This window comes from Lissotriton helveticus, chromosome 2_1, assembly GCF_964261635.1.
Source record: "Lissotriton helveticus chromosome 2_1, aLisHel1.1, whole genome shotgun sequence".
Classification (NCBI taxonomy): domain Eukaryota; kingdom Metazoa; phylum Chordata; class Amphibia; order Caudata; family Salamandridae; genus Lissotriton; species Lissotriton helveticus.
The window spans coordinates 488,646,026-488,669,065 of record NC_136059.1 but is presented as its reverse complement, the minus strand read 5'-3'; positions in this window follow the sequence as shown (position 1 = coordinate 488,669,065).

Below are 23,040 nucleotides of genomic sequence, written 5' to 3'. Positions count from 1 at the left end.
GTTTGCACAAGATGTTTTTTATCTGTTTGCTGTTGATTTTTTTATGTTAGCTAGTGAATAGGGATTTGTTTTATATTAGATAATTGATAGTAAGGTTCTCACATGGAAGAGAGGAAAGAAAAGGAAGGATTATTCATGAGAAGAATAGTTTGACCCCCAAATTGGATCGAAGTATCTTCAAGGACATGTGTCTATTGGTTGTTGTGAAGATGGGGAGTTTATCTATTCCCAGGAGTTTGCTAATATTCTATTTATTGATCTTGTAGAAGGAGAAGAGACACTTGTTACTATCTAGAGTGTTGTGTGCTTACATTAGTGCATGTTCCCTGAGTACTCTTTGGACTAATCTTTAGAGGGGGGCTTCTCTCATTTGCATGTTCTGGTGGCCCAGTCTGATTTTGTTGAGATTATACCTTTGTTTATGGGAGATTGATTAGCCTATTTTCTGTTTTATTAAATGTCTTTTGATTTATATAACTGAGGATACTTTCCAGCTTGATCTTACCTTTAAATTGACGTACAAAGGCTTCATGCTTATGCATTTATTCTCTCATCAGAACTCCTTATTGAGTATCTGAACGGACACTTTATTCTATATTATTCCAATGTAATTTAGATTACGGAACTTGCTTTGTGAAACACACATGCTCTATTATTATAATATCAGCTGTAATGTTAACCAATATTATATTCTTTCTTTTATTTCAATATCAATTATTAGATTATATCAACTGTAATGCTGATATTTATAAAATTATTAAATATTGAATCAATAAATAACGAGACTTAAGAATGTAAAATAATACTCTTTAACTCACACAAAAATTCTGTATATTGACTGTACGAAAGTCATTAACAAGTGGTCATGTTATATGATTGATGTAGGTGTTTGCTCCTTTTAATAGTGATACCTATAAAATTAATAAATATTTAATGAATAATGAGACTTGAGAATTTAAAAATAATATCCTTTAACTCACACACAAATTTGATTTTTTGACTGTACATGAGTCATTAATAAGTTGTCATGTTATATGCTAGATGTAGATGTTTGCTCCTTTTTGCTTCTCCTTATTAATGAACAAGGGGTCATATGACTAGTGGCTGGGGTTATTTAATGATTACACCACAAGATTAGGGTACAGAAAACGCCACTCCAGCAATTTTGTTTTATAGATTTTCTCGCATGACTCTTATCAAATTCACAGGTTTTTTATTCTTCGCTTCTTACCACACGTTTACATTTTCAAGGATTGCTGAATGCTTTGGGGTTGATATTGTGATTTTGTTCTTGTTTCACTCTCTCATCCTGTTGAACGTTTAAGTTGAATTTCTGAAGATAATGATATATTCCCTCTAATCTATTTGATAATGAGTGCATTGCTCACTTAGATGGAGAGTTACTCAGTATGAAATCTGCATACTATTGTATAACATGCAGAATCTGCTGTAAGTTGAACTTTCAGACCAGCTCCAGTATGAGTTGTCCTCGTCATTCAGACTTTGGCTTCAAAGGTTATAGTAATTGAACATTCCAATGAATATCATTGTCTCCATTACAGTCATCGGTGTTCTCACACACATTCAAGTTTGCGGCCCCGCAACAGATGCTTTCTTATACTTTTTGTGAGGATCAGATTTGATTTCAATAGGCTTATGTAACTCAGTGCTGCAGTTGTCTGTATTACTGACTCCTGGGAGAAAATTGCTGTTGACTATTAATACAGGAGATAGTGACGACAAACCACTATGACTGATAACGATAACTATTCAGCTTGATATTTGCTAGGTAGGTATATGTTTTGTAGGATGGAGCAGAGAATTTGCATGTAAGAGATGCAGCCTTGAAAACTTAGAGTAGTAGGTTGGGCACGCTGAATAAGCTGAAAGAACTGGAATTAATTAAAAAGAAGTTTTGAGAGCAGCTAAATGAGTTTCTACATATTTTTCAGTGAAAAACAAGGTGAACAACACCTTTACATCTTTGGCTTGAAGGAACAATAGGATTTTCAATCCTTGGCAACTGAAAACACTAATCAATTAAAATAAAATTGTGTCTCTGCTCAACACGTGTGTATCAACAATTAATCTAAAGTGGTATTACTGGATGATACACAAGTTGAAATATAAAACATGCTCCACAAATGTTATAAGAGGATATATGTATTCATAAATATGAAACACAAGAGAGTAAACTAGATCTTTCTTTTTTCTCTTTCTTCTTCTCAAGAAGTTCTTACTTTGTTTATATTAAAAGAAATATTCATCTAATGCATTGCTCATCCTACAGGCCAAATTTGTTGTTATTCAGTGTTAGTAAATTATTTGGTAAACTTCAGTCATCAGGATTGAACTCTTGTTTTCAGTTCCTCATACATGAGGATCAACAGAACACTTTTTATTCAGGTAAATATTATCCCCTTCCCAGAGGAGCTAATAATCTTTTTGATGAAAATGGACATTTACTGGTAATGGCATTGGGATGTGAGCTTTATTTAATCCTTATTTGAAGTAGTTTACAAAACCAATATACCGTTACGTATGACCCCTCTAGTGACGGGGATATACAAGGCTTGTAGGTTCTCAAAGAATCCAATGTACCTAGAGCCAACAACTGATCTGCACCGCACAATGGATTATGTACAGACTATATAATAATTCATTTTGTAAAATATAAAGAGTGAAAAAGGGTATGAAGAAACCCTATGTATTTCTGGAATGTACACCAGATAAAACATTTTTAGCAGTGGTTATTTGTAACTCTCTGAATTTGTGGATATCTATATTAGTATGTGATGCAGAGGGCATTTTTCTAACTGTCTTCTTTCCTAAATATTGGCTTACATTTGAAAGGTGCAAATGCACAAAAATACAATTGGTAATAACAAATGTTCTACTATTCTGCATTTCTACATGTCCCCTGATAAAAATGATATCACACTTGTGTGGGTAGGCCTAGTGCCCACAAGTGTAAAGGCCCAAAACACAACATGGACACATCACATTTTTTCCACTGAGAAATGACCCATTTTTGCTTGGGGGTAGGTGTGGATTTTAGGTGCTGTCTCAGCAGGCACCTAGGCAAAACCTGCAATCCTGTACATTTTTTAAATCTAGACCCCCGGGGTGTCCTGGGTGGAATTACCTGCATTGCTTTCACCAGGGAATTTTATCCAGAAGCACTTTCAAGATTTAAACGTTGACTAAAAACAGACAAATCCTCACATTTCCAATGAGGAACACTTCTGGAAACAGCCGGGAGCCACAAATCTTTTACTACCCAGTGTTCCCCCAAGTCTTCTGATAGAAATGATACCTCACTTGTGTGGACAGGCTTAGTCACTGTGGCAGAAAACGGTCCAAAACACAATGTAGAAACATCAACATTTGCTGTCACAAAAATCACCATGTTTGGCAATGGGGGTAGCTGCGGTTTTTCGAATCAGGGCTCGGTTACCACCCAGGGAAATCTTACAAACCCAGATATTTCTGAAAACTAGACAAACAGGGGAGTCCAGGGTTGAGTGCTTTACATGGGTCTCACAAAGTTTTTTTTGCCCTGCAAACCTCAAACCTTAGCAGGCAGCTGAAACTATACAAAACTCATCTTAGAACGTGGATAACATTCTTTGAAAACAACAAAAGCATTGAAGGATACCGCATCAAACAAATAAACAGCAAAATTCTTGTACCAGATGTATGAATTTTGAGCAACATGGTAAGGCTCCAATGTACTCTATCTACAGCTCCCATGTGCCTGTTGTAGTTTACAATGTACACAGGTTTGCACATCTTCTGCTACATGATGTCAAACAATAACAACTGAAGAGTTTTCATCAGTAACAGTTGGCAGTATGTGAACATCAACATTTCAAAGCAAGAAGTTGATTACTACACACAGCATTGTACTGCTCTGTCCCCCTTGACAAGAGCAGATTGTACCAAAACCAACAATCTGTGGGCAGACAGTCATAATGTGTACATGTTAGAAATAACCTCCTCTGGTGTGACTTAGGGCATCAATATGGTGGTCGCACTCTAAGAGTGCTCTGGACCCCCTCCGTTGTCCACTGATAAAACAACCCTCATCCAGTGCTTCTCAGGCACTCCTTTCCCCTCCATGATCTGCAGTGATTGACTGTCCCCGATGGGAGCAGACCCGTGACACCAACTTCTGGTGCATGGCTCCAGACCCATCAGCTGCTCAAACGATGACGGCAATCAAAAATGGCACCCACCCAGGACTAGGGCTTGATTGAGCCACTGTTGCCAGAGGTCTCCCCTATCTCCTGTCCAGCACCCTTGGCCACAGGGGCCTGTCATCTGGGAGACTCTCCTGGTTTAAATGCTGCAACCTGACCCGGGTGGGCCTTTTGCAGCGATGATGCCCATCTGGACTGGCAGCCCTTCCTTTCCCCACTATGCCATCCCCACAGATATTCTCTCCAGTGGATGAAGAAACAGTGAACCCCTAGCTCAGAGGACCTGGAGGTAAGGATGCTAGAGGCTACATATCAGCAAGCTGGTGGTTGCGTAGGCCCATGGCAGCTCCTTCAGAGCTGACATCCCTGCCATACCACCAAGAGCATAATAATTGGAGCACACTGTGTGGCCTGGATTCCAGTATTAGAAGATGTAAAGATATTGCTGGTTTGGCACTTTGAGGAGACTAGAGGGGCGGGTGCTCTGGATGCCTTCTTTGCTTGTATGACCCCGCCTTACATAATTACTGGTCCCTACTCTCTACCTGGACCGCACTGGCTACTCATGCTGCCCTGGCCAACAGGACAAGTGGGCCGGTCAATGCACACACCGTCACATCTGTCATCACTAAAGCTGACACCATGGGGAAGAATAAGATCTACCAGGCTCACTCCTCCCAAACGTGCATCTATAAATTCACCACCGGTCCAGTGGGAGTCCCGCAACCTCTGGCGAACCCCCAGGAACTCAGTCGGGCCCTGGATCTAGGGACCGTTCTACAATCCTGCAGGTCATTCACATATTGCAAACCACAGTGGAAACCAAAATTGGAGACGTTCGACTTGGCGCTGCTATGCCAATATCTGCGCAATGTGGTTGGCAGAGTCAAAGAAGCCTAGGGTCATGGATCAATGGTAGAGGACTACATCACTGAGTTACAGACATAGGTCTCCAAACGAATGTCTCAAACTGTGGAGCTGTGGGATGGGGGCGAAGATGCAGAAAACTGATCTTGGCGCAACAACCTTAGACTAGTTGGCTTCCCTTAAGGTACAGAGGCTAAAATCTTGGGTCCCTGTGGATAAGCTCTCAGCCTGGTTTGTAGTTGAATGCGCTTACAGATCATTAATGCTTCAACCATTCCTAGGGCCCCCACCCAGGCCATGAATGCCCTTCACGAGGTACACCAGACCAATAAACTGCACTTTCAAAATTCTCAAATAATGATGTTCCCCCTTTACACTAGAGAGGTTCAAACCAAACAGATGTCGCATGCAGAGGTCAAGCATAAACTGACAGCCATGATCCTGTCCTACAGCTGCTGTTTCCTGTACACCTAAAAGTAATTTTTGATGGCAAAGCTGGTTTCTTCAACATACTGGAAACTGCATGGGACTGGATAACTAAGGAACAGCACATCTGACAGCTCACTCATTCCACACTGACCTCCAGATCGTCCTCTCCAGGTGTGAAACAATATACGGTCTCACTAAGCATAAGATCCTGACTCACTCTCGAAGGGGTCTTCAACGGGGCACAGCCTACCCAGCTTAATCAGAATCACACACTCCAACGCTACAGTCACTGAACCTACCCCAGGTGTTACAGATTGAATCAGCACTGTCTGAATCTGACCTACATATTAAAGCCTCCTCGGACTCACCTCGTTTGCAACCTGAAAACACGCATGCCAATGACCACTGACATCATGCCGCACTGCTGCAGACCGGCCAGCTGCTCAAGCGAGGGGAAGATACATTTAGATTGACAAGAAATTGAACCCTATATTGTATGCAAGCTAGTCAAAGATCCTTTCAGGAGGGGTCCACCACTCCACACTTTGCTTGTGTAATGTTTAAGGGTAATGATTATACAGGTGACAGATGCTTCAAGAGTGGAAAGTATGGGGTCAGGGTTGTTGGGGTTTCTGTTTCGTTTACTTATGAGCGGGTTTGTTTTTATTTGTTGTTTTGCACATGCCACTGAGCCACATCACCAATTACAGCAGTTTGTCCACACGTGCATGCTTAACAGTGACTGTCCCTGGACCCTGCTTCCCCTTGTGAGCACCAAACACCTTTCCTTTTGGCCCTACTTAGTCTCTTATATCTGCCCTGATGGAGTTTCAGGTCCTGTCTGGAATGTTAATCGGCTGCTAGACCATATCAAACATTCTACAGTCCTAAGCCATGCTCACAGCGTTTTTCCTGAAATCCTGTTGCTTCAGGAAACACATTTACTAGGCACCCACTGTCCCTACACGCTCCGCTACGAGTACAACAGAGTTTTCCAAGCCGGCTTCATGCGGGCTCTCAGGGGTTGGCAATCCTCCTTCACTGCTTCTTCCTCATGACAATTATCAGAGTTGTCCCTGACACTCGCTGCAGGTACATCGCGCTGGAGATGAAAGTGTAAGGACAAGGTCTCAATCTGCGGTGTGTCTAATCACCTGACTGGTGAATCCCTTCTTCAAATCCTAAGAGGTTTTATCAAAAGACATGTGGGAACACTAGATAGTAGGAACTTTCTGGAACGATTCCCACAGATTCCGGAACTCTACCTCAAAGAAATGGGAGGGAGGAAAATTCTTATTTTTCAGCCAACGTTTGATGTTTTCAGGGAAAAAAATACCTCGTGATATCCATGTAAATCACACCACCCTGGAATACCTTGAATATCTATTTTTCAGAAATGCCTGGGATTAATAGGCTTCTACCAAGCCATGACATGATTTCCAAATCATATCATTTTTTGTCAGAAAATCTTGATGTTTCCACATTGTGTTTTAGGTAGGCCTGGATGGAGATTGTGGATTCATGCAATGCAGAGCTCCACGAAGTGCCCCAAAAACTCCACTGCGGTATGTGATGTTCTGCAAGAGACAGAGTCCGGTATGACACGTTGTTCAATCATATTTTTAGCGTCAGAACTCTTGCACTGTTAGATCAGCATGAATGGCATTACCCGGAGCACCAGAGGGTGCTGATTCTTTCTGCCGCACTAGTAGGTGTCCTACTTAAGCTGCAGCTTCCTCAATGCCAGTTGCAGCTTTCTCAATGTGAGTGGTATCGATCTTCTACGACCGCCCACATTCAGACATTTCTCCAGGAGGTGGTCTAGCATATGATTTCTCTCACTTGTGCTTGCCAACTTAACGTTGGCGAGTTGAGCAAGAGAAAAAACTCTGCTCCACGAGTTTTTCAGAACATACTCCACCCTTGACTCCCATGGGTGTCTAATTTTCAGAAATGTCTGAATTTGGTAAGCTTTCCTTCATGCCAGCTGCTTTAGGGCCCAAAATCCACAGCAACCCACTTTACAAAACAAAGGGCCAGATAATAGTGGTAAATGTGATCTGTTTATCTTCCAATTTGGGTCCTTTCTGTCACTGATGATTGGTCCACCCACACAAGTGGGGGCAACGTCCTCCACAGTCCGCTGGTATGTAAAAAATTGCACCACACACAAAACTTGATATTACATGTCTTTATTTCTCAGAGTGTAACCGGTAACTGGCATGCACAGAATCAAGATTTTTAATGACCACACCCAATCACTCACATCACTAGACTACAAAGTCTGCGGGAGACCATAGGGATTCCCCTCTCTATGTAATGTAATGTAATGTAATGTAATGTAATGTATGTATACTTGTAAAGCGCACTGTTACCTCGTTACGTGGTGTCCTGGCGCTGTATACCGCTGGGGAACCCACTCCTGGCTTTCCCTGTGAGAGGGCACCCCAAGGTGAAGCCAGGCATCCCCGGCGTTGCTGGGGCCGTTGTGGAGATTAAGCAAGCTATTGCCCAGAGTTGCAGAGTGGGACCCATGGTTAGCGTAGGCACCTAAGCGCGAATTATCGAGTCCGCGGACATTGACCCAAGACCCTGCCGCGTCAGGAATTGAACCCTGGTCCCGGGCCGACCTCTGCTTCAGGGTCTGCCGCTTCTAACCAGTGAGCCACACTTCTCCTCTTCTATAATACACAAGACACTACATCTCTTCCCCTTTGTTAAATAAAAAGTTCAAGAAAACAAGATAAACATACATACCACATAGTTCCCCAATGAGTCGTCGAGAAGCTTGAACACTCTTCCAGATCTTGCGGTGTGAGCCTGAAGAGCTTGAGAAACCAAAATAGTCCTAGGACTCTCCTGGCACTCTGTTGAAAAAGTATCACTCTGGAGACAGGTGCTTGAAATGTGAGGAATCCCTCATAATGGACTTTCCAGGACAGTGAGCAGTCTTCATGTGTCCCTTACTAGTCACAACTTGCAATGGATAGATTTCGAATAGCGCATCAGATTTGCGTTTCCACTTCTGCCTGACAAGGGCATAATCCTCTTACTGAAACATAATGTTTCAAGCACATCAACACTTGTCGGTATAAATCTTCATTCTGGATTTGTGCAATGAATCAGTGAGTCAAACTTTCTTGGCATCAATTGATCTTTCAGTGGTCCACTGGGTGAACTTCTTACCTATGGCTCTCCTGAAAATCAGGGTGGCCGGGCTTTCAGTGGTTGGAGAATGAGGGATAGATCAGTAGACATGAAAAGTAGAGTGACTTGAGCTCATGCCCTTCTAGCGCAGTGTGCTGGACAGTCTTCTTAAGAGTGCTCATAAAAGGTTCAACAATGCCAATAGCCAGTGGCCACAAAGGGGTGCTTTTCTGATGGTTGATCTTTAAAAGATTAAGAAAGTCTTTAAAATTCATATCCATTGAATGGTGGGCCATTGTCAGGTTTTACAATGGACGGAACACCCCAGGATGCAAATACGCCTTCCAGCCTTTCAATTACTTGATCATGAGCGATTGAAGAAATGTCTTTTACTAGAGGAAACCTAGAATACTCATCTACTCCTGCCATGAGGTAATGACCATTTACAAGAGATCCACAGAAATCAACTGCTATTTTCTCTCAAAAATGTTTTGGAAGATCCAACATGTTCAGCTGATGCTGTGTTGTTTTGGGAGATAAACAGTTACACAAATGTCAAGCCTGGATCTCTCTTTCATCTTGCTCATCAGAATGAGGGCTTGCTTTGTGGAGACAATTCCATGATGTCCTTTGTGTGCCACTTCATTGACTGGCTGTCATAGACTTCCAGAAATAACAATTCTTGACCCTTGCAAGATAATCCTTTCTTGTATAGCTGACAGTTAATCAAGCATATTCTTGAATTTCAGATATTCACTGTCCTTTTCAAGAGGTTGAGCATGTGTTCTCCAGGATTGATGCCTAATAATGTCTTTGAGGAGGAGCATATTCCTATCTGCATTTATAGCAGCGCTTATTTTCTCCATGGACAGAGCTGCAGAAGTGCTGGATCTCACAATGAAGTTAATGTAGGCCTCTGTTATTTTTGAAAAGGGGTACCCTGACACTGTATGGGCACTTGAGAAAAGTAGTCTGCAGGGTTTTGATTGTTTCCCTGCCGTTGCACAATGGTGTAGTCATACTCTTGCAGCAACCGTGCCATCCGTTTTCTGAATTCATTTTTGTTGGAATTAGAACTCTGTACACTTCAACACTGCTAACCAGTGCTAAAGTATTTGCTCTCTCTCTCTCTAACAAGTAGTACATTTGGCCTACAGCTGATTGGCACATTTATTTTACGTATAAAACCCTAGTATATGCAACATGGTACCCAGGATCTGTAAATTAAATGAAAGTAGTTGGCCCGCAGCACTCATTGTGTCACCCACTAAAGTAGCACTTTAAAACTTGTTTCAGGCCTGCCACTGCTGCTTGTGTGCAGTTTTATACTACCATTTAAATCTGCCAAAATAGACCAGGCATAAATCTCATTTTAAATAAAAATAAGTCATCCCTAAAGTAGGATCTAAAGGTCCATATGGCAGAATGCATTGGATATAAAAGGTAGAACATGTGGGTTTAAGCTTTACCTGTCCTAGTAGTGAAAAACTCTTACATTTGTTTTTCACTACTGTATGGCATACTTCTCCCATAGACTATCATTGGATTAACTTATAACATTTAACAAGTACTAACTTTTCGGTGGGCGCTAGTAGAAATGTCATGCTTGGACTCAAATACATTTTAATTTAAAATGTTCTTTTATGGTTCAGGGCTTCTAAGTCACAATTGTGAAAAATACCACTTTTAGAAAGTTGGCATTTTCTTGTCCTAACCATTTGGTGCCTGCTGGCAGTATCCTTGGTCACTAGACTTCTGAATGACTTAGCGACTGGATTTTGTGTATTCCTACCAGACAGTGAGACAAAGGGGGTGAGAGAAAGGGGAATAGGTGTTGGCAGTATAGTTCACCCTCTTTGGATTGCTGGGGGTGGAGCTGTTTCCTGCCCAACTTACATTTCAAAGATCTGCCTCCAGCACACTCACACAAACTTACACACACAAACAAAGGAACGTGACACTCGTCTTTTGGCACCCTAGATTTCTTGGAACCTTGGCAGAGGAAGGGAAGAACTTTCCAGAACCAGATGTTGGAGTAGTCTAGAAGATACCCCCAACTGAAAAAGGCCTGTACTGGGTATAAGTATTAGACCCTCAGAACACTTCTTCAGTACACTTCTGGACCTGTGGAAGCTCCTCCCTCTCATCCTGCATGTGATGGCCCATCCAGCCTCACCTAAGCTCTCTATTGTGTGTGGCTGTCTAAGAGGAATATACAAAGCCTACCTGTCTGCTACACTTAGTAATGTGACCACAGACAGGCTACAGGCACTAAATAGATAAGACAGGAAAATGACAACTTTCTAAAAGTAGCAATTTCAGAAATGCATTTTAAAATCCGATTTTACTTCACCATGTTTTGATTTAAAATTTTGATTCCAGGGATATCAAACATCTCTTCCCAATTGAAAGTTACACTTATAAAATGTAATAAAGCAACTCCAATATTAACAAACAGGAGAGATAGGCCTTGCAGTAGTGAAGAATGAATTTAAGAGTTTATCACTACCAGGACATGTAAGCCTTAAAAGTCCTTCCTTTTAAGTACATAGCCCCTGCCCTCTGGGCCCTTAGGCCCTACCCTCGGGGTAACTTAAATTTATCAAAAAGAAAGGTTTGGGTCTGGCAAAAGGTTTATTTTGCCAAGACGAAATTACATTTTCAAAACTGCATATACAGGCTCTGCAGTGGCAAGCTTGAGGCATGTTTAAAGGGCTACTTAAGTGCTTGGCACACTCATTGCTGCAGGCCCACTAGTACCATTTGCTTTACTGGCCCTGTGTACATGTATTATCAATTTACTAAGGAAGTAAAGTAAATATGCAAATTGGTGTTATCCCAATATCAAAATGCTTTCAGGAGTGAGCACATGCACTTTAACACTGGTTAGCAGTGGTACTGTGCTCAGAGTCCTATGTCCAGCAAAAACAAGATCAGTAAAAATGGAGGAGGAAGGCAAAAGGTTTGAGGGAAGACCACCTTATGGCTGACAATTCTACCACTGGGCTTGCATCAAAATATAAAGGTGAATACATGGGCACGTCCATGCTCCACCCATGTAATGCCTACCCAGCACAAGGTACAGAAAAACAGCACTATGCGCTGCTTGTGTTACTTTGTATTTACTAAACCACCCAATGTGGCTTTGCATGGCTTTCTAAATAGCAAAAGGAATCCTTGAGAGAACTACACAATGACCTCTTTCCGAAATCAGAATTTTCTCTACTTTTCAGAAATATACACCTTTTCAAGATCACCCATGGGTATCACACAATTTATCACAACAAGCCTGCATGTAGGTAACTCCAAAAATTAGGAAAAGATGGGCTACCTCGAAAAAAAGCCAAACTGAGGTTGAAAGTGTTTTTCTGATGCAGCTCAGCGTGTTTCTAAAAGTTGAGAAGATGGTACTCTTAGTAAAGCAAATCTTTCCTTGACACAATTTTCAGAAAAAATAAAGATGCACAGCGCTTTTTTCACATTTGAAAAAAACAAACAAAAATAAATGTTGCTATATTTTGACTATTTCCTCAGTTTCCTCTATGCGAATACACAAACCTTGGATAGGTCTAGAATGCCCAGTATGTTAGAAAAAAAGAAGGCAATTTGGCATGGATATCTTCTGTGGACAGATTGTTATTAAGGCGAAAGCACGAAGAATCCCAAATAGCAAAAAAGAAAAAAATATCTAGCACTGGGGAGTGAAAGCCTCAGCAGTTAAGAGGTTCATGGCCTCTTCCAAAGTCTTCTGCATTGAAACTGCTCAAACATTCAGGTAGCTTGTGTCTCCAACGTATTTACGTACAGAGAATATTTAGGTGATGAAAGAATGTCAGGAAGTCAAAGGAAATGTGAAGTATATCCATGTTGAGATGAGTCTCCTATGATTTTCTTTTAAAAACCGCAGAGTATTGCTACCACGTTTTTCTCTCAATAGGGACTGTGCAGAAGGAAAATTGTAGTAAATGCAGATTGGTGATTTACCTTTTTCTCATTGGCTTTTAAGGCTGCTTAGGAATGTTTGTTTGCCATGATTAGTTTTAAATAAAATAGCCCTCTGGGAACACAATATGTCTATCTGCAACTTTACGGTGCTGATTGAGACTAAAATGTGTGTTAAATCTGCTATATATAGATTTTTGGGTGGAGGGGGACAGTTATAGGCCTTTTGTAATTATCGTTTGTATTTTAGAGCACATGTCAGAGACATTAAGATCAGTGGGAATCAAAGTTGCATTCAGATTACAGAAATCGTTTCTGCTGCTCAGAAAACCGGAGCAGAAATCCCTGTGAAGAAAATTAGAGTATTTAAGTATTGAGTAGATATAGAATGGATGGACAAAGCAGAGTTCCCTGCTAATCCTAACAACTCCTATACTTCTAATTACGCCATTAGTTCTCTCCCCTGCTGGAATAAACGCTGAATAGCGCTTGTTGGGGACATTTTCTCTCACAATTTTCTTTGATTTTTTTTTATCGTTTTAATGTAGGTCGACCGCATGCGGTGCAATAAGGAACAGCACGCTTGTGTAAAATCAAACTGTATTGCAAATATAGTATAATGTCACAGACAAACAGGTTATGCTCTGCATGGACAATTTGAAATGTTCATTTCTGCAGGGGAGCCCCTTTTCTGAAATGGTTAGCATATTTGCCACTCACATTTTACGAGTGAGTGCAGGGACGTCCCTAGCCTTGCTGCCAGCATATTGCGCCCCAGCTCTAGGCGGAGCATGAAGTCGCAGATCTCACCAAATGTGTATCCCATTTCCTTTCACATCTGGTGCCATTTAACTTGGCACTTTGGCGACTTCATCTTTCCTGAAAAGAAGGTTTGTAGAAAGAGCCATGCAGACTAGTCAGGAAGCCCGAGAGCAAGAAAGGCATAGATACAAGAGAGAGCATCAAGGGGTTCTTGACAGGTGCCTTTCTTGTCATTAATATTGTGGTCCCCGTGGAAGACCCACAAGAACAGCTGGTAAGAGAGGTCGCTGAGGCTCTGCGCTTCTCTGTTTCACAATTTTAAAGATTTTAATAATTTTGCTCTGTGTGTGACACTTTATCCTGCCGCTTTTCGGCGCTATGTATAGATTGTTTTAATTGTTGATTTCACGAACAATTTACCTGGCTCTGATCGCCGCTCTTCGGCGCAACGCTCTCTCCTCTGCATAACTTGTATTTCGCTCCAGGCACCGATCCGCCACGGCTTGTGCCGTTTGCAGCGGCGGGGCCACGTGAGCGCGAATTCCTTTCCGCCCCCACATCCTCACTTCCGCCCTGCTGGCCGATTGGCAGGTTAGCGGGCTAGTGAGTGGAATAGTTGTCACTATTTAAGTCCAGCGTAGCCGGCAGTCGGGGCTAACAGCTGGTAAGAGAGGTCGCTGAGGCTCTGCGCTTCTCTGTTTCACAATTTTAAAGATTTTAATAATTTTGCTCTGTGTGTGACACTTTATCCTGTCGCTTTTCGGCGCTATGTATAGATTGTTTTAATTGTTGATTTCACGAACAATTTACCTGGCTCTGATCGCCGCTCTTCGGCGCAACGCTCTCTCCTCTGCATAACTTGTATTTCGCTCCAGGCACCGATCCGCCACGGCTTGTGCCGTTTGCAGCGGCGGGGCCACGTGAGCGCGAATTCCTTTCCGCCCCCACATCCTCACTTCCGCCCTGCTGGCCGATTGGCAGGTTAGCGGGCTAGTGAGTGGAATAGTTGTCACTATTTAAGTCCAGCGTAGCCGGCAGTCGGGGCTAACAGCTGGTAAGAGAGGTCGCTGAGGCTCTGCGCTTCTCTGTTTCACAATTTTAAAGATTTTAATAATTTTGCTCTGTGTGTGACACTTTATCCTGCCGCTTTTCGGCGCTATGTATAGATTGTTTTAATTGTTGATTTCACGAACAATTTACCTGGCTCTGATCGCCGCTCTTCGGCGCAACGCTCTCTCCTCTGCATAACTTGTATTTCGCTCCAGGCACCGATCCGCCACGGCTTGTGCCGTTTGCAGCGGCAGGGCCACGTGAGCGCGAATTCCTTTCCGCCCCCACATCCTCACTTCCGCCCTGCTGGCCGATTGGCAGGTTAGCGGGCTAGTGAGTTTCTTTCCCCTGGTACTTAATGACGCAATGGCGGAAGCGCAGCGGACGAGCGCAGCGGGAGCGCCGACTTCGCGCCAAAGTCGTGCCAAAGTCCTGCCCATCTGCGCCCGTCCGCGCCAGGCCGGGACCAGGGGCCACGCGTCCTGCCCCTGATTACATTAGTTACTCACGCTCTACCGTATTGAGTCTACAGCCACCTCCCTGCATTTTTGCTACTAGCCTGAATTGTCAAGATGCGCCGTTAAAATGTCCTAAATGTGCTCTTACATTAGACTCTGTTATCTCGGTCACTGATTCTCTTTCATCCACTTTCTGGGGCACTTCGCCTACCACTTATCAGGCCTCCTCTTCCAAACTGAAAACATGTCCTGATTTGAACTTCATCAGCATCAACTGCCGTTCTCTCCCTAGGCATAGGAGAGATATCTTTGACCTCCTTGAGTCATCCAGTCCGGCAGCCATGTTTGTTACAGAAACATGGCTCAACGACACCTCCGGCCCAGACATCGCCATGGCCCTCCCCAACAATTACACCTTTGTGGTGAGAAACCGCATTCTCAAGGAGGGCGGAGGGATTGCTGTTATTTTTAAAAAAGATTTCTCCTGCAAATAGGAAGACTTAGATTTTCCTGGTTGCGAAGCAGGTCTCTTTAAACTGTCCCTCTCTCCTTCGTTTACTTTGACTGGAATCCTTATCTACCGCCCCCCAGACTCGGCCTCGGCTTGGGCCTCTGCTCTTCCGGAACTTATCGCCCCTCTGTTATTACAATCCACCAATTTTCTTATAGTAGGTGATCTAAACATACACTTTAATCAAATTTCCTGTCCCATTAGCACACGTCTATTGTTGGATCTAGCCGCTCTGGACCTTCACTTACTCAATTCCGACCCTACCCACAAAGCCGGTAATCTACTAGATCCCCTTATTTCGAATCTTAATGGTATCACTTACCATTCATCCTCTCCTGTTACTTGGTCTGACCATTTTATTATTGATTTCTCAATTAAGACATCTAATCACAACTCTCTAACTAGCTCACATCCTCACAAGGCCAGTAGGAACTGGAAACGGTTAGATAAGGATAAATTGAACACCTGCCTTGAAATCTCCAAACCTACGTTTCCCACCATTACTACGAATGAGGTGTCGGTGGTCAGCTCTTGGTTGACATCAGCCCTCGACTCCTGCCTTCCAACTCAGAAAAATAAATCTCAGATTCATCACCCTCCGGCACCCTGGTTTAATGACGCACTCCGCCTTGAAAAATCTTGTTGCAAAAAATTGGAACGCATTTGGCGCTCCAATTATTGTACAACCAATAAAACAAAATATAAGGCCGCTTTGCGGGCCTATCATTCCGCCTGTGATACCGCCAGAGCTAACCATGCCAATATCTCCATACTCAATGCCCAAAATCGACCCAAGGCCTTGTTCAAAAAGGTAAAAGATCTTTCAGGCATGTCCGCTGCACCTAAAGACCCTTGCCTGGACTTAACACAATGTAATGCCCTGGCAAAAAAAATTCTGGAGAAAATAGATAAGATCTATGCTACTTTTAATGTTTCTCCCGTTGACTCTTCCACTTCCGTGTCTCATTTACCCATTCCTGGTTCCATCGATACACTTAATCCAACTCCCACTGCCCCTTTTCTTCACTCCTGGGAACCGATTTCGCTCTCTCTTTTTCAAAATTATTTAAAAGAAATAAAAACTGGGTCTCCCCTTGATCCTCTGCCCCCACAAGTTCTGCGTAACTTGGATCCATCCATACTCCAGATCATTCTGAATCTTCTTAATGCTTCATTGGCTGAAGCTACGGTCCCTAACGAATGGAAACATGCGATGGTGGTTCCATTGATAAAAAAGGCCAACGCGGACCCAAATAACCCTTCCAACTTTCGTCCTATTTCTTTGCTTTCTTGCTATTCTAAGGTTCTGGAAAAACACGTTAATTCTCTTCTCACCTCCTATGTTGAATCTTCTAATCTCCTACACTGTTCTCAATCTGGGTTCAGGGCCGGCTTCTCTACTGAGACCACGCTTCTTGGTGTATCTGAGACCATTAGAAGACAGGTGGACAGCGGGGAGACAGTGGCACTCATTCTGTTAGATTTGAGTGCCGCGTTTGACACCGTCTCCCATTCCATCCTGATGTCCACCCTGCAATCTGTGGGTATTGATGGTCCTGCCCTGGCCTGGATTGTTAGCTTTCTGTCTAATCGCACTTTTCAAGTCTTCTCTCCTTCCTCTGTCTCCTCCATCTTTTCTTCCCCGCATGGTGTGCCCCAAGGGTCTATCCTTAGCCCCCTCTTTTTCAATCTCTATGTGAGACCTCTTGCTTTCCTGGCAGAACAAGCAGGCCTCACGATTTATTCATATGCAGACGACACACAAATCGTCTACTCGCTATCCACCAACAAACATCTCCCTACGTCCTCCTTGCAGTCCGGGTTGGTACAAATCTCCAACTGGATGCACAGTCATAAATTAAAATTGAATGGTGACAAAACAGAGCTACTTCTATTCGGCTCTCTCACCTCGCTCTGGGGTCCCCAACACTGGCCTCATCAGATGGGCCCAACTCCTACCCCTTCAGCCTCAGTCCGCAACCTCGGGGTCCTTTTTGACAACCAGCTGTCATTTAAGCAACACGTTGTAAAAGTCTCAGCCACCTGTACCACCATCATAAGGTGGCTGAGAAAAATCACGTGGATGCTTCCAGCTGATACCCTGAGGACAGTAGTCCAGGCCCTTGTTACATCTCGCATGGACTACGGGAACATTCTGCTGCTGGGTGCCTGTAAGGAGGTAACAAAGAAATTACAGGTGGTTCAGAATATGGCAGTTCGCCTTCTCTGTAACTTGCCTGCCAGATCATCGGCCTCTATCCATCTGCGCAAACTACATTGGCTGCGCATTGAGAGCCAAGTAAAATTTAAAGCTCTGTGCATAATGCACCATATTAAAATGGGTAAATCTCCAAAATATCTGTCCTCTTTAGTGCAGCATTATGCCCCCTCCCGTACGCTAAGATCCTCTACACAAAACAAATTCCAGGTTCCTCGGGTCAATAGAGCTAAAATGGGTGGCCGCTCATTCGCTTTACTTGCTCCCTCCCTATGGAATTCGATGCCTCAATCCTTGCGATCGGAACCCTGTTACTTGAGATTCCGTAAAGGAATTAAGACCTGGCTTTTTAACATTTAATATGCGTGCGCATTCCCTCACAAAACTTAACTTACTCTCTGTTTGCTTTAGCGCCGTGAAACCTTCGGGTAGCTGCGCGCTCAATAAATGTAATTATAATAATAATAATAAAGAAGTGCCAACGTGCCATCCAACAAAAAACTGCCATACACATACATAAACTGTGCAACAGATGTAAACTGAAGAAAATACACAGATGGACCATGGCTTGAGACAAAACAACTCTAGAAAGGAAGGTTTTCAATGACGGGATTGAAAGTACACGAGGCAGGATTCTTAGGGAACAAGCAACACGATCCAGTCACTAACGGGATATGACGAAGAGCACATCTGGGTTGAGGTTTTCTGAATTTTGGGAAATTCAACACAAATCTAATGTTGATTTTTTTTAACTCATGTGTATCACTAAGCATCTTAAGATTGAGGACAAGTTAAACATGAGGTGGAAGGTCTTGCACTGCAATAGATAACCTGCCACTGGACCTGGGCAATGTCTCAGCACTCCTTGCACGGACTACCTCTGATGCAAAGTGAAGGATTGCCTACAGGGAAGCAGCTTTTGTTTGGGCAAACACCTCACCCAGAATTTTTCATCGAACATACCAAAACCAGGAGGGGAAAGCATGTCATAGAGAGCGCGGGTGTTCTCAATATTTTTCCCCGGCCCATTTCAAACGTGGAAACATTTGAGTCCTGCCTCTCAGAGAAACTCATATTGATTTTCCTGCACCCTCACGGGACCACTTGCAACTTTCCATGTGTAATCCTAGAAAGGTTTGGAGAATTCAATTTTCTGAAAACAAAAATATACATACAAATATTTTCGCGTGAGAAAAACGTAAGAGAAAACACTCGTGTTGACTTTTAGAAGCTTTTTCCTCCAAGGGGATTGCCAAAAGGTGGACCGGAGAGCTAGTTTTAGTTAAGGGTTACAGCGCATTTTGAACTTTCAAAAAACGACTTTCTCTTCACAAGCACAATGATTTACCCATTGTAAGAAATTGGAGTATTTGTTGAGGGGCGTTCATATCCACAACAAGTAATAATCGCAATCCTTGTCAGGGTGAGCCACTAGAGTCATTAACGTTACCCTTGCTGAACCCCCGGTAGCTGTGGCATACACAGGCTTAATTTAGAGTCAATGTGTAAAGACTGTATGGTGTTTGAAAACAGTAATAGAGTCAAACACAAAAAAATAACAGACCAATTAAAAATAAATTTGAAAAAAATCAATTACGGGGAACCAGAGATATTTTTCCTTTTCATTTTTAAAATGTAATGTTAAAAATCGCGCCAATAAGTGTTATATGGCAACCACGGTCAGCTTGTCAAGGTTGATCGGGACATATGCATAATTTAAGCCTTACAGCTTAGGCCATCTACAGAAACCAGGTTTGACCCGATCTGAAGTTTTCCCTTCGGAGTTAGCCTCAGAAATGAAAGTCAAAAATACTGAGCGGGGCAAGTGAGCAGGCTATGGCAGAGGAGGGCTCCAGGACATTGGATGGCCATTGTATGAGGTCTCAGTGAAGCTGCTGTCTTTTGGCTGGAAAGTTGAAGCAGGAGAAATGTGAATTGTGTGCCTGAGAAAGGACCATGCTGGGTGAATAACTTTTAAGGCTGGGCGGAGCTCACGGAGTTGCCAGAAAACTCTGCAGAATTCCGCAGAGTTCCCTGAGCAGACGGAGTACTTGAATGCCTGCCATGAGATCCACTTTTGCCTATATTGGGCAGTGCCAGTCAGGGGTACAGAGAGGACTTGGCCTACCTTCAACACCTTGCCGTCACTGAAAGCAGTCATCCAGCTCACTGATGATGACGGTCCCACTCCGGTAGGGAGGTAGAACGAAGCAACATGGGCACAGTCCGAGTGACCACTGACCAGCGGAGTCAAAGGAAATCAGCAGAGGTAATCCTCTAAGTGCCAGTAACGGACCAGCTAGCTCCGGCCCTCAAGGCCCCTCCAGAAAGGGCAACACAGTGATCGGACTCCCTCCTCTCTACAGCTTTGACCGGGGGAGCTGGTCCGCAGCGTTTGCACATGGATGGGGGTAGGCGTGTCATGGTGGCAGCCATCTAGGCATCAGCCAACCCTATTGGTAACTATCAGTTGCTGCTGGTGCGGTTGCCTGACCCTGGGATGGGCGTCACCGTGGCGTGTTCGCCCGTGCACATCAGACTGGCTTCCCTGGTTGAAGTGCTGCTCACTGAGGCGGTGTGCGGCGGCATGTGCCCTTGGGCAGTGTTTGTAGGGCATTGAGGTTCGCCGAGCAGTGGAACCCGGGGACTGCATTAGGATGCAGAAAATGCGCCAAGTGCGAGTGCAGCCTGCATATGTCAGCAGCTGGTTCCAGATTGAGAGACCACGTGAGGCTGTGACCAGAATAGTTTGTTATTGCTTTGGGGGAGGGTAGCCTTGACTGATTAGGCTGATTAAGCAGGGCAAATGGTCCCGCACCCTAACCAACGCCACACCCTGGAGTCATAAATATTTCAATTGGGTGAGCGGTGACTGGCTACTCTACTATCATGCCGGTGAACTCCGCTCCACCAGCGGTAGGCGGAGTTTTTGTGCCTAACTCTGTGCTCCAAACGAAGTGCGGAGTTGCAAAAATCTGCAAACTCCGTCGGCAGAGCGGAGTTTGCCTCCCACTGTTAATAACTTTGGCACCTGTTAGAAATTGAGCTACTGGTTGAATGCGGTGTGAGCCCTGTTCAAGCAGCAACCACAATTCTAGTCACAGAAAGGTACAAGCAAATCCCAAATTAACCCATGCTCAACCCTCTGGTAACTTGGGACAGAGCAGTCAGGCTTAACTTAGAGGCAATGGGTAGAGTACTTGTGCAACACTTCAAACAGTAAAGCAGTAAAAACACGACACAATAAGATACCACTCCAGGTTACAAAAATAGAGCTTATTTTAATAAATTTAACAAGACCATAACGACCAGTAAAAGATGCGCTATAGCATCCGAAGTAATGCGCCGGTTCCAAGATGCAGTGAGGCTGCGGTGCAAAGGCCTGCTTTGTCATCAAGGATCCCATTGACGGGGCTTGTAATGAGAAATGCGGAGTCAAGGATGCAGCACACTGTCAGGGCGAGGCATCAGTTTCGAAGAACTATGAGGCTGCGATGCAGAGTCCAGCATCATCATGGAGGCTGCTGATAATGAGAGATGAGAGTGCAGAGGATGACTAGCACATCAGTGATTCCAAAGGTGATGCGGGCTACGGGAGCACTGAGAGTCTTTGTAACGGGTCCAATCCACGCAGCAGCGGAGATGCACTGATTCTAATTCAGGTTTTGCCATGCAGCAAAGGAGATGCATCAATTCCACTGAATCCACAAAAACTGGCAAAGCACCTTAACCACTTGGATGCTAATGACAAGGGTAACTCGTCATGGAGTTTCCATTGATTTCAATGGAAATGAAGCTCACTTCCGAGGGTCCAGGACTGGGGTGACACTACATGGCAGAGTAGACTCACAGATGGCAGAGTCTGGGTGCAGATGCAAGGTTGTTGAAAAGACTGTTATGTATCTGAAGCTTCAGATCACCAGGCTTGCCAACTAGCCCTTAGAGTCACTCTGGGTTCTGGGTTGAAGTGATGCAGGTCCAGTCCTTCTTATTCAGGCAGGAGGGCAGCAGGCAGCAGGTCAGCCCAGCAGAGTGCAGACCAGCCAAATGGCAGTCCTTCTTTTTGGCAGAGTATCCACAGAAGTGTGATTTGATTCTTTGAAAAATGGCGCAATTAATGTTAATGTTAATGTTAACGGGATTTATAAAGCGCACGAATACCCGGAGGTGTCTTGGCGCTGAAAACACAGTAGCCCGCTCTGGCGTCTAGTTCTGGAACAACCAGGTTTTTAGTCCTTCCCTGAAGGTGGGGAGGGAGCTCGCACCTCTGAGCTCACTAGGGAGAGTGTTCCACAGCTTGGAGGTGCCATAATGAAAGCTGCGGCCACCTCAGTGTGATGTTCAAATTCTGGGCACTGTCAAGAGTTTGGCCCCCATAGAACGGAGATATCTGGTTGGTTCATACCAGACAAAAAGGTTCTGCAGGAAGGAAGGACCTGTGTGGTTCAATGCTTTGTAAGTCAAACACAGAGCCTTATATTTGATGCAGGCTGCAAATCTCTTCAGATTTAGATTTTCACCCAGGGGTGTAACCAGTAACTGTGCTGTTGTATTTTGTACAGTCTGAAGCCCTGCTTCTGTAAGTTCAAATACAGCTCATTGCAGTAATGCAATTTAGACAGAATTAATTAAGTTACCACCGTTTTTTTGGTGTCCACGGGAATATAAGGAAAAATCTTCCTTATTTTCTTGATAAGGAAGTGGGAGACAGAGACAGTTGCATTTGTTTGCTGAGAAAGTGATAGTTTGTTGTCAAGCCATACTCCCAGGTTCTTAGCTTTGACCGCTGGTATTGGTGGTTCTCCCATCTCTGCCGGCCACCACAGATTGCCCCAGTTTGACTGCTTATTACCAAAGGTCAGGACCTCTGTTTTTTCAGAGTTGAGTTTGAGACAATGTGTACTCATCCTTCTGTTTATAGTACACATACAACTCTGAAATTGTTGGATAGGAGGAGCCTGATTTCTATGTGCAGCCAACACTATCTAGGTGTCATCGGTGTAAAATGTCAGACTAAACCCAAAGTCCCAGATCAGGGGAGCCAGTTCGGAGATATAGATGTCAAAAAGAGAAGGGCTATTCCACACGGGAGGGTATAAGGTTATGAATGATACCCATCCACCGATACTGTTAGTCTCCTGTCCTTGTCCTTGTCCTTGTCCGTACCCCTGACCCCAGGACACTCCAGTTGCTGTTGTAAGAGAGAGTGATAAACAGCATCAAAAGCGGCTGACAGATCGAGGAGCACAAGGGTGGCTGTGGCTGTGCCTCCTCCATCCATCACAGCTCTAATCTCCTCTGTGGCTTTGGATGAGTTTTGTTTCCGTACTGTGTTCTTGACGGAAACTAAACTGGGAGTGATCAAGCAGGTTATTTTTGCAAATAAATTGGGTTAATTGAATATTCATGATTTTATCAATTATTTTTGCTGGCAATGGCAACCGGGCTATCGGA